The sequence below is a fragment of the Spea bombifrons genome, chromosome 8 (assembly GCF_027358695.1).
Source record: "Spea bombifrons isolate aSpeBom1 chromosome 8, aSpeBom1.2.pri, whole genome shotgun sequence".
Taxonomy (NCBI): Eukaryota; Metazoa; Chordata; class Amphibia; order Anura; family Pelobatidae; genus Spea; species Spea bombifrons.
Window position 1 is genome coordinate 8,648,480 of NC_071094.1, and position 15,102 is coordinate 8,663,581.

The following is a 15,102-nucleotide window of genomic DNA, read 5'->3' on the forward strand; positions in this document are numbered from 1 at the left end:
CATTATTACAATTCATGTATGTCGTCATTTTATTTACATGGAACCAACAGGTGTAATTCTCAGTTTAGTGACGTTAAATTAGGAAAAGCATGTGTACATGCATCAGAGGTCCTTGACGTATAGGCCTAACAATCTCTTTGTGTTCTACATACACACGCGTGTATAGATTTTGTTCAGGATGAGATTTCTACCAACTCAGCTGGATGCGAGTTCCCGAGATCCACCATCCCTCCCGGAACCACAACATCCTCCTATTTTTTCCATTGAGCCCACCACCCAGCAGGTCAAAGCTTGACCTCTTGTTCTAGCCTCTCTCTTCTCAAAGTACACTTTGTTGGAAGGCATAATGCATTCTAAACTATCAATCACCCCCACCCCTCACGCTCCGAAATGGGCATATTAAAGAGAAACACCCTCAAAACCTGCTTAGATTCAACATCTGCATGCCGGAGAAGTGAGCACAGTCTATCCGGCAGGAAAAGGGTTAAGGCAATTAAATATGCACATAATTCGCCATCTGCACCATTTTCCTAAAGAGGACCTGTCAACGCAACAGTGCGTTTAGCACAAGAATAATAAAACGTCCACTGCTAACAGCAGCATTTATATAGAAGATATAATATATAGCATATTAATAATAATATATAGCATATTACATAATGTAAGTACTACTATTAATTATATCACTTTTAAATATTGTGCCCCTACCCAGATCATTTTGAAAGGATTGATTGAAATATTTTAATAAAAATAAATGTAATAATATAATAATAAATTTAATTAAAAAAATAAAAGATAAAACGGTGAATATCCTCTGGTTTGATTTAGTTTACCAGGAATACCCAGATTTCTATACTATAATATTTATATTATAGCATACCCAGATATATAACTTTAGATGGCAAGCTCCAGGAACGTCTTTATATAAATGTCATTGTACAATATATGCAAATGTACAATATCATCTAAGAACTAATAATTTGTCCCTTATATAAAAAAAAACCACATCTTGATTTTTTTAAATAAATTTAAAAGGAGATTTACAAATATATTGTTAATCAACTAAAGTTTATATTTACCTCCTTTTAATATTTGATTGTTCAATATTTCTAGTAGCCTAAATATGAAGTTTTGTTCCCCATTCCTTGATCACATGCTAAAGACAATATGTATGTTTAGAAGAAAAAAGGAAGAGAAAAGGGGGAAAAAAAACCCCACAGTTTCTGTGCACGCACAGCACAGAAAACTCAGGCACCTTATTAACATGCGCAGACATGAATGGGGAAGCTGAACAGCAGAGAGCAAGTTGTACGAATACAGATAAATCCTTGGAGCTATTTATAGGCAATTTCATTAAAAAACAATCATAAATTATGTATTTTGCCTGTATACAATGGGTGGGGCAGGAGCAAAAAAACGCAATTCTACGGGGTGCATATTAGCAATTTTTAGGATTTTTTTTTTAATTAGCGTGCAATTAAAAAATTTTGATTGCTTATCCCTAAATGACCGGCAAATTATTATTGCGCTATAAAGAAACTGATCTGCTTGGATTAAAACGTTACTCTGTCCGTGCTGAAAAATTAATTATGCAATATTTCATTGACTTCTGCGTAAAAGCACATCAGAAGCATAGTTGTATAGTTAGATATGATGCGTCCATCAAGTTCAGCCTTTCCCATATCTGTTTATTTCTAGCTGTTCATCCAAAAGAAGGCAAAAAACCCCAGTTGTGGCTCTTTCCAATTTTGCACAAAGAAGGGAAATAAAAACCTTCTTGACCCCAGAATAGCAGCCAGATTTCTCCTTGGATCAAGAAGCTTTTTTCCCCCCATAATTGAAAAACGATATCCCTGAATGTTATGTTTTTGCAAGCATTCATCCATTTGTTGTTTAAACGTCTGTACAGACTCCGATAAAACTACCTCTGCAGGCAGAGAATTCCACATCCTTACTGTCCTTACTGTAAAAACCCCTTTCCTCTGCCTTAGACTAAATCTCCTTTCTTCCAGTCTGAACGCGTGACCACGTGTCCTGTGCATCGTCCTGTTTATGAACAGATTTGCACACAAATGGTTTGTATTGGCCCCGAATATATTTATATAATGCTATCATATCCATATTTTAGCCAAGAGCAACAGAGGTTATAAGAAAAAGATACTTTTGTGCATCAATGTTTACACGCAGAAATGAAATATTTTGGGGATATGAAGAATAAAGAAACTATGAGTAAAAACATACATACTCCTAAGCAGTCATTTTTTCCCAATAGAGCATTATTATGACTGCTACAGACTCCCAATACACCAAGCAATTCCCCTCTGAACATACATCAGCCATACCTTACACCTGAATCTCGCCAAGGGGGTCCAGAGAGACCAAAAAAACATGTCTGAGTGTTTTTTATGTTTCTCTAGAAAACAAATCTAAAATGCACAAGGCCACGATGAAACTAAAACTAGAATAAATCCACTATAGGACGCGCTAGAATGGTTTATCTTCAGATTAGGTTAAAGCAAAGAGGTTCAGCTGTTTCTTAAACTACACGTCCCATCAAACGCAGAGGCTTGATGTCTCAGATTCATATATTTTCCAGCACTAGTTGCCCATCTACTCAGGAATCATTAATAAATTAGAATAATAACAGAGTTCTAGCTTTGTTATATTAGATATATCTTGACTCCTCGTCATAAAGTTTGGAGGTAAACAATAGAACGGCTCAGTTTTAATCACCCAGCAGACACACTGGCTAATGGGACTCTATGGAGGAACGGACTTCGTCAACATTGCCATAAGGAATCAGTTCAGGGTCACCAAAAGTCACCAAAAACATCACATGACTGATAACAATGGCAGCCTCCAGGTCTGCAGATAAAAGAAGTTTATTGGAACAAAAGAGATACAACCATTTATTTTTTTGTCAATGGCAACCTACATACAGCGCTAGGGGGGGGTTATATTACTGTACACGGCGCTGAGGGGGGTTATATTACTGTACACGGCGCTGGAGAATAATATTCTTCCATGGAACGTCCCCTTTAAAACTACAAGCCCTATCACCCTCAGCCAGCGGCCGGCTAAAGATTTTGGTCGCAGTCTGATAATGCTGAGTTTCCACAGGTTTCTCGCTCCTGCTCTCGCTTTAGTATTCCTAAGAGCTGCCTAGACAAGCTCCATTGTTTGTTTAGCTGTAACTCCCTGCGAGACCGCAGACTGGGAATTGCGCAGACACACAGAGACACAGAGACCTCAACAAATCACACGACGAGTTCTACAGACAGGTGTGTTGCGCAGCTAGAAAGATGAGCTGCCAGAGACAGACACGTTCGGCGGGTGTGGGGGAGGGATAAGATGTCACTAGTCTAACCAACAAACAGGTAGTCCATCCAATCTTAGACAAAAAACAATGGCCGTGTCCTTCAGACTATAGAAACATGAACAGTTTTAATGCTTACCAGTAGCACATACATGAAATGAGTCCTTTATTTGATAACTGGGCTGTGCTAGCCCAACCGCTTCAAAATGTATAGATCAAATTTTTTTTTTTTTTTTTTAATGTTTTCATTAAATGGCATTTTATATTTGGGTTTGTTTTTTGAAAGTAAAAAAGTGGAAAAGGTAGCATTTGTACAAAAATCATTTTAATAAATTAAATAAAAATGAAATGTAGGTTATAAAATGGCTTATATAAGGAAAACGTATTAACAGTCAACACGGCGCCAGCCATCAGCTGGCAAGAGTAGCTTTTTTTCCTTCTGCACCTTTATATCCTAACAGCAATTAACGTTATTGTCATTTCCACATGTTCTCAATTTTAATGTTAAATATTTTCGCTGTCCACTATTGTAACAGTACTAGGCAACCTGCTGATGCCACATAAATAAATGTAATGTTACGCAACTGTCACAAGCTCATGGGCATATGACAGAGCATCCTCTCACCACGCAGACACAACATAGACACACATTTCCTTCCCTTTATGACCGAGTTCGAGTGCCACTTATTACATGTTTAATGCATCATAATCCTTTCAGTCTGAGGCCACATTTAGGTTCTGGACCTGAAGGTACTAAAAGCAAAAACTTAAAATAGAGGATATTTCTTTGCAATTTCAGATTGGCATTTACCGTATGCCTCCCAATTTAGGGCAGGACGTCTAGATTTTGCCATTCTATTCCACTCATTCATGACCGCAATCCCACAGTCCCGTTTTCATTCTTCGCCCGAATTGTGAGAATGCGCTGTAGTTCTACCTCACAAGCCCGCAGGTGCCGTACCGATATAAGCATGGAACATACGCTAGTAAACTGGCTATCACAACGTATAGATAACATCTTATCCTACAAAAATTCCCCCCATGTTTGTTTTTTTTTTGGAACAAGCAGTATCCATTAAAACATTTTGCAGTTGATCTCATATATATGAGCACACAGTTATTTCGTCACGCTTGCATTAGTTTCTTCTGTGCATCGCCCGCCATGTTCACCAGTGGGGGGATTAGTGGAGAATTCCATAATAAACAACTTCAAAGGGCAGAGGGCCCTGTCACGAGCACATAACAAGAATTCTAGATCTCAAACATAGTCACCCCTGTCTTCAGTAGGATTTGGGACTCCTTGCTTGGCTAAACATGAAAGGGGTTCATATGTTGGATGTGCCGAAAACACGACAAGACTCATCTTGAGTTGTGACAGGTTCAAGACAGAGGTAAACACTCCTGAGGCTCCGTGACAGGTGGGGTGGAACACGTGTGGACTATATCCACCAAATAAACCTGCCAATGCTAATGGTAGGACCCAGGAGCTCTATCACAAGTTAGCTAAGGTACTAATAACTCTTCTTGCTCCTGCATCTCCCACTATCCCCCTCTCTAGAACAGATCCTGGAGACATTTACCATACAGATTACCCGGTGGGGTACTTCCGCCTAGGGTAGCAATGGTGCATTTACCTGCAAGGAGCCATAGATGAATTCGCCTCTCTCTATCATACTTCCTTAATATGCCTTTTGGAGACTGATGCCTGTTTTTTTATAGGAGGGCACAAAGAGATAACAATGTATAGCAAGGTGTGTGAGTGTGGGGGGGGGGGTGCATTGACAAAATGGTCTGGTTGGGAATCCTTCCATTCAAATAATCTTATTTCATATAATCTCAACAATGGAATTTGTCTATTGCTCAATATGTTGTGAACCAACACAGTAGACAACTCTGAATTACCTAGTTGGTATGGTCCAGAAGGCATTGAGTTGAGAACCCAAAAAACCCCAAAGTAGGCTATGGTTCCATCAGTTGAGCATTTTTCATAGTAAAAATGGAGCGATACCCTTACATATATTACCGACTACAGTTTTAATTCCGCTGGATTACACAGCACCCTATATTTAAAGGTACAGGATGCACGTTCACGACCAACAAGCAAAAGAAAATTCCCGGAAAGAATAGTCTTACTTGAGCTTATTGACAGGCCAAACTATCACGCTCCCTACCCCCCACCAAACTTGAATGTTCCGTTCTGATAAAATGTATCTTTCCTGTTGTGTGCACAAAACCCCTACTGTTTTCCTCTGTCTGTGGGGTATAAACAAAAAGCAAGAAATCGAGAACAGGAAGAAAAGCAGACAGGAGCCCATGAGAAAACGAAGGAAAAGTCCACCCACTGCTCCTCACCAGGTTCTGTCCCATGGAAGCCTTAGCTGATCCTCAACACTAAATTTCCCATTTACAATTGAGAGGGACCCTTGGCTAAACAGAACGGCAGATAACGGTTTCCGTGTATCATTTGTATACGATGTTTCATGGTGATGCTATAAAAAGGGGACAGAGGAAGCAGGTTTTACAACATCTTATGGACATCACAGATCTTACGTGATCTAGACTCATTGGCATATTCTGGCCTAGGGTGGCAATTCCAGACTGAGGAAATACGGGGGTGCATTTCCCGTCTTTCCCGGTCCCAAAATGAACTTACTCGGCACAGCATGCCAGGAGATGATGGGATACAGCATGGCGGGGGGGTGGTCGGGGCAGCTATCCTGGGTCAGGCCTAGGGCAGCTCCCAGCCACAATATGCCACTGTGTTCATTAGCAAAAAGACTTTTTAGTATGCTAATTCCAAACCATTCCTATAATTATTTAGTCGTGTAAACTGTTGTCTCGTTCATAATTTTTGCCAGGAACACTGGAGTCTCATAGGTACTCATAGGTTGTTGCCATAGACACAAAAACACCTTGGTTTTATGCGATTAAACCTCAGAGAAAAGAATACAATGGCAGGTCCGTCAAAGACTTATAGAAAGTATAATTCTTGCTTTTTACACCATAATCATGGCAAATATATAACATTTCCTTCTGTTTAGATCTATACACAAGCAACTGCAAAGGATTTTGGGACCGTTAGTTTTCTATCGCACAAAAAAAAAAAATCTATGAAATAAAAATATTTTAACTTCGCTTTTGCTAGAACTCAAACATTTGTCAGTGACCACGGAGGAGGCCTCTCGTCACTGGGCCACCCTGCAAACATGTCGGTAAAAATGGATCTTATCCTATGCCATCAATCACAAAGTTGCTTTTGTTTGTTGTTTGTTTTTTTAGGTATCAAATTCAGCCATTTGTATTCAGAAATCTTAAATTTTGTCACAACGCTGAAATCTTTTATTGAAAACTGAGATGGCAAAACAAAAACCAAACAAACACAGTCATCAATATTTTTTATATACGGACCGTGTTGGCTGAATCCCGTTCCCAGGTGTTGATGTTGGAGGTAGCGTTAGGGGTTTGAGTAACTCCCAGGAAAACATTCCTAAGTCTATTACACGTCTCAGTGTTTGATTACGGCTCTAATGCCAAACCTGCTTAAAGGTGCAATCATACCTAGACTCAGGGTCATGCCAGAGAGGAAAGCGTGCGTAGCACTTTAAGGCCAGCGGCCAGATACTCTGCACCATACACTACGCTTTTACACGCTCACAGTGTGCGGCCAGGTTTATCCAGACGAGGCTGATCTGCTTATCTGCCGGTAAAGGTAAGTGTACAGCACCCTCGGCCACTGGTCCATCAGGCACTTTCCCAGGTGGCCAGATGACTAGTCCAGACCTGACCAGATAAACGATTTTCATCTAACTCTCCCATACACTGTTTCCTGATCTCTGCAAGGCAGCATCACAGGTACTCTGCGCATGCACATTCAGCTCTGAACATGCGTGGATTCTGCCTTATTTGCTCGTTTCAGGATTAAACCCCGAAGCTCCCCATTGGTATATTAGTCAGAGTGGTGTGACTAGGGATGGCTGACTGCTCCTTTAAAATATCCACTCCAAATAATATACCACCTCGGGTATAATATATATATATATATACACACACACACACACAAAAAACTGTAATATATGCTTCACATGCAGAGAGTACAAAAAACAGAAGTTATACCGGTTAACCCATTCTTCTCAGAAATAAAAGTGTAAATAAAATCTGATCTTTTAAATACACACCTGTAACTTTATAATCCAGACTATTTAAAATAAAATGCTGAAATATGGTAAGGGTTAATTCCAAAGGCAACTTGTGGATACATTTTAGTATTCTCTGGTGTTAAAGGGTTAGGGGCAGTAGCTGATATAAAGTAATAGCGGCAGCATTCTACAATAATAGCGAGTATCGCTAGGCAAGTCTGGACGTAGCATTATATGAAACACCATAGGGGACCCTGGCTGCCAGGTTAGGTTAATGGGAAGACTGTAATTAAGACTGGAGTCTGTGTTTATAGAGGGGGGGCTGGGAGCTATTTCACAAATCCACACTCTGACTTCACCTACACAGCACAGCATGAAGCTGAATTAACTAAGCGTTGCCTAGAAAACAAAGTGATTTTAGGACAAAGAAACTTTTCTGTAATGCAGGTTGTAAGATAACACCAGGGCAGGGGATTTTAGGCAAGGAGCTGGGAGAGGGTTTAAAGGGGTAGGTGCTCACTTACCTGTTGCAGCTGCCCCTCTGGACATACAGCAGCTTCTGTATTAAGGAAGAAAATGAACAACCTCCTCCCACTCCCAGCAAGAGGGGGGAAAAAAGACTCCCACTCCCTGCAAGACTTCAAACAAGAGGCAGACAGAAGCTGAGCAGCAGCTCCTAGGCCCAGCCCCCTTAACAATGTGTGCTAAAACTGCAAAGGCTACTGCCCCCTAGTGCTCACCTAGAGTACTGCTTTAGCAACATAGTTCACTCCCATGTGCAAGGTGTGTTGTTAATAATAATAATAATAATAATGATAACAATAATATCTTTTATTTACAAATTACGCAGCGCTGTACAATGTAAATGGGGCAGTTAACACATACATAACAAATATATATCTATATACAAATATACATAAATATGTAGAGACACATCGGGAGTTGAGAACCCTCCCAGTAAGCTTGCCATCTAGCCTACCTGTCTTATGCTATCACCTGCTCTACCCGGCTTTATTGGTTTTCATCATTCTGTGTATTGTAAAAGGGTTAATAGCCTATTGGAACATCTGTTGTTTAGTCATTAAGGATCTTCCACATTTAAAAAGGGGAAACACAGAACAGGTACATTCTCTATGTTACAGAAGTAAATGCATAGGTCAAAAGGAGCCTATTTGAAGAGACGATGTTTTATGACCTCATCGCGTGGCAGCACATAAAAATGAACTACAAGAAGAGAGAATAATATGAAAAAGCATGAACAGCTGGGTTCATTGAAGGAAGTTTATTATTCTTGTTACAAGGAAACACTGCAAGACACAATAATCATTAAGTCTCATAGAAACTCAGAATTGGATGGCATATAGGAACCATCTAGTCTGCCCATTTCCCTGCCATAAAGACTCTTAATCAGTAGGTTTTGCCATATGCCTATCCCATGCCATCCCTCACTGCCTTGGCCTCTACCACCTTTGCTGTGAAGCTGTTCCTCTTATCTACCACACTCTCAGTAAAATAAAGTTTCATTACACTACACCTCAACCTCTGAGCCGCTAGTTTCAGTGTTTCACAGGACCCATTACAATACATCATGGGATTATTGTGTGGCTTTGGAGTCACTGTACTGTCATACCTCTTTGAATTTTGTTCACAAGGAGAGGCCTCTGTATGAGAATGACATAAAAGCAGCTTTAAAGGGTATCTATAACATTTATAGTAAGCTTCGGCCCATATGAAAAAAGGATTTGGAAACTCATAAATGCACATGTGAAAGTGTCTCACTGACAGCAATAGATCTGAAATGCACTTTTTTGCAGTTTACTCTCCCATGATCGCTGATCATCGATGTGAGATGGAAAGGCGCAGAGCAAACAAGTGAATTGTCCATGTCTGCTCCCCGTGACCGTACTGAATGTTGGTAGCTACTCTGTCATTCATGAAGAGGCCATATTCTCTGGACGCGGAAGCCAATGCTCCACTAGGATTGGTTTGCCACAGATTCCGAGATCCTGCGTCACCCTATTCAGCCAGATACAATGTTTCACATGTGGTTCGAAACAGGTTCACCGTGTCACAACAATATGTAACCAAAATGAGGATCAGCGACTTCTCAATGCCAAAGAATTTTCGGGCAATATTGTAACAATGGGGTATTAAGCATAGAGCACATCTTGGCAGTGAGCCAGCACCTTGAGTTTAGTCAGCAAAACCCTTAACCCTGTTAAGAAGGCTGCGGGTATTCCTAAATCAATTTATGCACATTCCAATAATTAGTGGTTAGTTAAAACCTGAAAAACATGACTGTTTATAGAAAAGCAATTTAATATTTACAGTTTTATATGTAAACATATGTAATGTCCTCATGAGAAATCACACAAATAATAATTAGAATGGCCAAGTGTATGCTGTCATGGCCGCCATCAGAAGTCATGGTGCCCAGTGTGAAGCTAAAGACAGAGCCTCCCTCCTCTGTCCCACCTCAACCTCTTGCCCCTGCCTCGAAAGCTTGTAATGGGGGTACAGCCCCTGGAAATGGCCCACCTGGCATCAATGCTCAGAAAGAGGCTATCTGGGCCTCAAAGCCCCTCAAAGGCCCAGACACTGCTTCTTATACACTACTATTCAAAAGTTTGGGGTCACTTTGCTCCATGCCAAGGAACTTCTCCGATTTGACACCTGAATCCTCCGGGTGGTATCTGTGGTAGTGAAAGGAATGTGAATTTCTGTCATACCCTACTGCATCCTCTTATAATGGCCATAAAGAGCTCTTAAGTGCACCTAGTTACGCAATTTCATATTGCAATATATTTGCAGATAGACTGTTAGTTATGGATATAGATTAAGTAATAGTTGTAGTCCTAAAATAATAGATAATGTTGCGACCTGCAGATAACCCCTGCTTTAAGTGTCTGGCGTACTACATTGATGCATGGATCTGCCCTGGGCCCCCTTCCAGATGTGACTCCCCTATAATACCTCTCATATCTGCCATCTTCACGTGTTCCGATCGTTCAAGAGCTACCAATCCACCAAACTTGCCAGGATCTGTGTCCCCCTATCTGGAGGGGGATTCTTGAGGGCATTACATGGGCAGAGGTGTGATGTAATAGTGGTCCATCCACAGAATATTTAGCCTTCAACCCTTTTCCGGATGTTCAGCGGCCACTTAGGGCACTACACATTCATATTCGCCAGCTGCTCTGGGACAGCGGACAACTGGAAGCCCAATTTACTACTCCAGACACGAGGCCTTTGTTGTAACTTACAGGGTTAACCCAACTGCCAAGCTCTTACACAACTCGCTAGTCATTTTAATATTCACCAACATCCTACCTGTCAACTAGGAATGGATTAGTGGAAAATAGGCCTCGACATTGTAAGATCAGCCCACACGTAATTAAATGCGGTCTACATGCGGTCTTCATACAAGGGATGCGCTATGGTCAGTTCAGGGCTGTTGCCAAGTGTGCATCTGGGTTTTCATTTGTGAAACGAGGCTTGGAGATTTCGGTCCAACGTAATGAAACTGCTCTGGAAACCCAATTAGACTGCATGCAAACTTATGGGACCATAGAGAAGACCTGCTGTCATTCCTCCCAACATTCCATAACCTGTAGGCAGTACCTTACCAAGACTTTCAAGGTGCTGTTGTGACCTGTTTCTTCTTCTTGCCAACACTTTGTACAGTTTAATAAACATATTTTCTGTTTACATACATACTATTGTGAGCTTTAGGGCTTTGCATTTACCTCTGCCAAACATTCTGAGCTCCTACAAAAAGAGTCACAGCAGGGCATGAAAGGAGGCCAGAGGGACTTGGTCTACCACACACCTACCACGTGTTCCTCCTTTGGAACCAAGCGCTCAAAGCTGCAGCCTCGTATTTTGCAATAGTTTCACATGGCAACGCTGACAATTTTTCTCCAAGTGTTGTAAAAAGTACCACACTTCCTTTTTCTATGGGCTCACATGCTGAGCACGCAATAAACCAAGGTCAACCTACAATTCACAGAAATGCCAGCTGTGTGCAGACAGACAGACAGCAAGGAGGAACCTGGCATAAAAATATGTAACATACTCGAAACATAGAATTTGACGGCAGGTAAGAACCATGTGGCCAGCCTAGTCAGCGTGTTCTTCACTCAGACCTTAATCACGGTCATTGGTCTCAGATTCAGGATAGACATATGCCTGTTCTGTGTATGTTTAAATTCCCTTACTGTATTATTTTATTCCTAGAAGGGTGGGTGTGTTCATGGTCCTCTGGCACTACACGTAAAATATCTGTAAGATCCATAAAATCATTGAAGTTTGGTGGCCCTGCACTGAATGTGGTATCAAAGGGGAGGAAATGGGCCATACCACGTCAGGTGACAAAAAGGACTACACATATTACATATATATATTATATTTATTACAAAATACCTTAAAAATATTCACATGGTGTTTGAAAACTGCTAACATTAAAAATAAAGTTTATAAAAAAAAACATAAAAAAATGCAGGCTTTGTTGATTCACATTAAGGCTTTTAAAGAATAACAAAATGATATTTATACTAATGCATTAATAAAAAAAAAGTTTTATTTCTTTCCAATAGTATGGACTTCACTTCCATTAAAATCTGCACTTTACCAGTTTTTATTGCACACACACAAAAAAAAGACAACAAAGTTTTGATTTTAAAATGTATAGATTTATTCGTATCCAAGAATAACATTTGGTCTTTGAACAATTAAGGCACATTTTATGATTGACGACACGAAAGAGTAATAACGTTGCATAGTCTGTTCGAGAAAGCGGAATACGCTGGAGGTTGATCTCCTTCATCTGGATTTTTTTGCGGGAGGCAGTGATAGTAGCTTTCTGATCAGAGGCGAGTGTTGTCTGCTCTGCATTTGGCTGCATTCTACTTTTTTATTAGTAATTACCAGAAATTATAAAAGTTGTCTCACAACAAGATTGGAGCGGGCCTGCGAGTCACACAGTCAAAGGGGGTTATTCACTAAATTGTGAGATACGTTGGAACCATCGTCCCTTTGCAGCGGATAGCTTAAGACACTGAGATGAAATTTTCAGTCTCACCCCAATTTACTTAAAACGCATTATTTAGTGAATAAACCCTTTTTTGCTGCTGGTGCCAAAAGTATGCAATTAAACCCACTAGTGGCTTACACACGAAACCTTTATTAGACCTTCAGTATGCTATGAAAAGTATGAAAAGTGATTCTCACCTAAAAATTAGAAATGAGGTCTTATCACCATAGCAACCAAAGGGACATTCAATTGGTTACTATAGTACCATTTCCATTGGAATAAATACTTGATACACGGCATACAGTGTACAAAACTCCAAAGGGTTATTTTTTGTATACAGACATCTCAATGGTGTTAAAGGTACAGTTCCACTAATTACTGGTACTTCCACATAGTATAGGTATATATGTTCTCCAAGTAGTTAAATATTTATAAAAAATATATGAAAACATTATTAGAATAGCTCATAATTATATATTATATATAGCTGTTAAGTACTCTGCAATTTTACATGGCATTCCTTGGCATGGTATGCTAAGCGACAATAAAAGTGGAAAAAGAAGACCTCATGTTAAAATATTGAAGTGGTTTGCATAGTCACGTCCTCTGGGCAGGTGTGCGAATGACTAATGGACAGCACCCGCTAACAATAGAGCTCAAAAGACCTTTAACAGCTTCATCGGCTTCATATTTCATACTTCATACTTCATATTTAACATTTTGTGCCAAAGAGCACAATCCCACGAAGCCATGTCCACTGGATTTATAAAAACAGCCCAATTTGTAGTTAGTAACGAAAGTTAGTTTACAAAACTCCTCTGAGATTTTTCATCAGTCTTGTACAATTATGAAAGTCACCAGCAGGGCGGCACAGTAGACATCAAAAAGGCCACGTGTCACAGGTAGTTATATTACAGCAGTATCAATTAAACAGAAGAATTATGTGGTATGTCCAAATCCGACCTGCACCGCACAAGGATTCCTGTTTATCTAGAAGTGAAGGATACGAGAGATGGGATCTGTTGGATTCTAGAATCTAGGGTTTGCACGGAAGTGTGAGCCGAGGAAAGGTGTGATGCGTGCATCATGAAAGGCCAACATCAGACCTTCTCGCAACGGACAATTGACACGGTTGGCCCATTAGTAGTCATTTATTGATCTGTGATTTTTCTCCCATCAAGTCAATAAACCCCTCAAGCAATAAGCAAAAAGGATAAGAAAGGGGGAAAAAACAACAGTGGAAAATTAGACTTAAGTGACCGGCCAACCAAGGTTCCCATCGAGAGAATCCTAGAGAATCTTTATAAAAGCGTAGGTTATTGATGCTGTTGATGACTTTGGGAACATTTGCTGACTTTGCAACTTAGATACTTTATTTAAGTTCTCTGTTCACAAAAAAAGCTAACTAGAATGTCAGCTGGTTGCCACAAAGGCTCCAAGCGCCCCTGTCATGGCCATGACCTAAGGAGAAAACTCTTCTCAGCAAGATCAGCAAATCGTATATTAGGTATATAAAGGAAGAGTGGGTTTAAAGTCAAGGCACGCTCAATCCAGCCAAAAAACAGCTAAGAAATCTATATGACTATCATTGTGGTGATTGACACCAGTATCGGGTCAGCACATATAATGCTAATTAAACCTCTATTTAAAACAAAGTAGTTTAAAGTCTAATCATCAGTCTCTAATCTGTACATAAAGTATTGTGCAAGCCATACATTAGAAGTGCAGATAAGGGAATTAATACACACACTTGTCATGACTCATTTACACAGGCAGATTCTATCGGTGTAAAATAATTTATTTTCCAGGGCGTGGATATTTTCTGTATTCCAATGGCACATAAAGGGGGAAAAAACCCTACAGGAAAAGAAAACGAGTTGGTTCTATATAGAACGCTGCCTGGATTCCTCATGTTTCTCCTCCAAACTAGCTAACCCTTCCAGGTCAGTTGAAGAATGTATAATATTGGATGGTAGGTCGAGGTCACCGGGTAGACGAAGGACCATGGGTGGATCTTTTAGGATGACAAAGACACTAACGGGGGCATCTGTGATCGGACTCAAGAGCCTGTGCAGGTTTTCAGGAGCCGAGGACCAAATATGGCCTCTATATCACGGGCAGATGGTAACAGATGAACGGCTTACAGAACACTTGTGGGGTTGGTAGAGAATATTGCTGTTGGCCTATGTTCCTCAGAGCAGGTCAACCCAGGGGACTTTTGGTCATCACTCCAGCCCTATCATGGTAATATTATTTTCAGCCTTCGCCTTACAGACGGAGCCCAATTCTCACTTGCAAAAAGTAACGTTCTTACAGTGTTGTTATCCCACACGTATTTTTGCCAGAAATCCACAAAATATTTTAATATGCCCTATGGCAAAAAAACCAACAAGTTGAATCAAATCATAATTTCTCATATCCTTCCCGGCTGAGCCTGTGTGAACAGATAGGAGCCGTGAAGGTTCCCAAAACACCTCCCTCTACTAAACGAATTTTCTGATGTATAAACGGCCAAAGGGAAGAGCGCGTGAGCGACATTAAAGCTTCCTACAAGGAGACACACCTGAACGCGCCCCGGGGGTGAAATCCGAGGCCGTGATGTCACCGGAGCAAAAAGA

General features: G+C 40.4%; 2 protein-coding genes across 2 annotated transcripts in view; one reads left to right on the plus strand and one right to left on the minus strand.

Annotated features, from left to right (window-relative positions):
* Positions 1-8,083, minus strand: part of PLXNB3 (plexin B3) — a 31,029-nt gene extending 22,946 nt beyond the window's left edge. The window contains exon 1 of the mRNA XM_053473839.1: positions 7,977-8,083. The gene's annotated coding sequence lies outside the window, so the exon portion shown is untranslated. The remainder of the gene's footprint in view (positions 1-7,976) is intronic.
* Positions 1-15,102, plus strand: part of BCAP31 (B cell receptor associated protein 31) — a 192,998-nt gene that overhangs the window by 133,752 nt on the left and 44,144 nt on the right. The gene's annotated exons all lie outside the window — the stretch shown is intronic.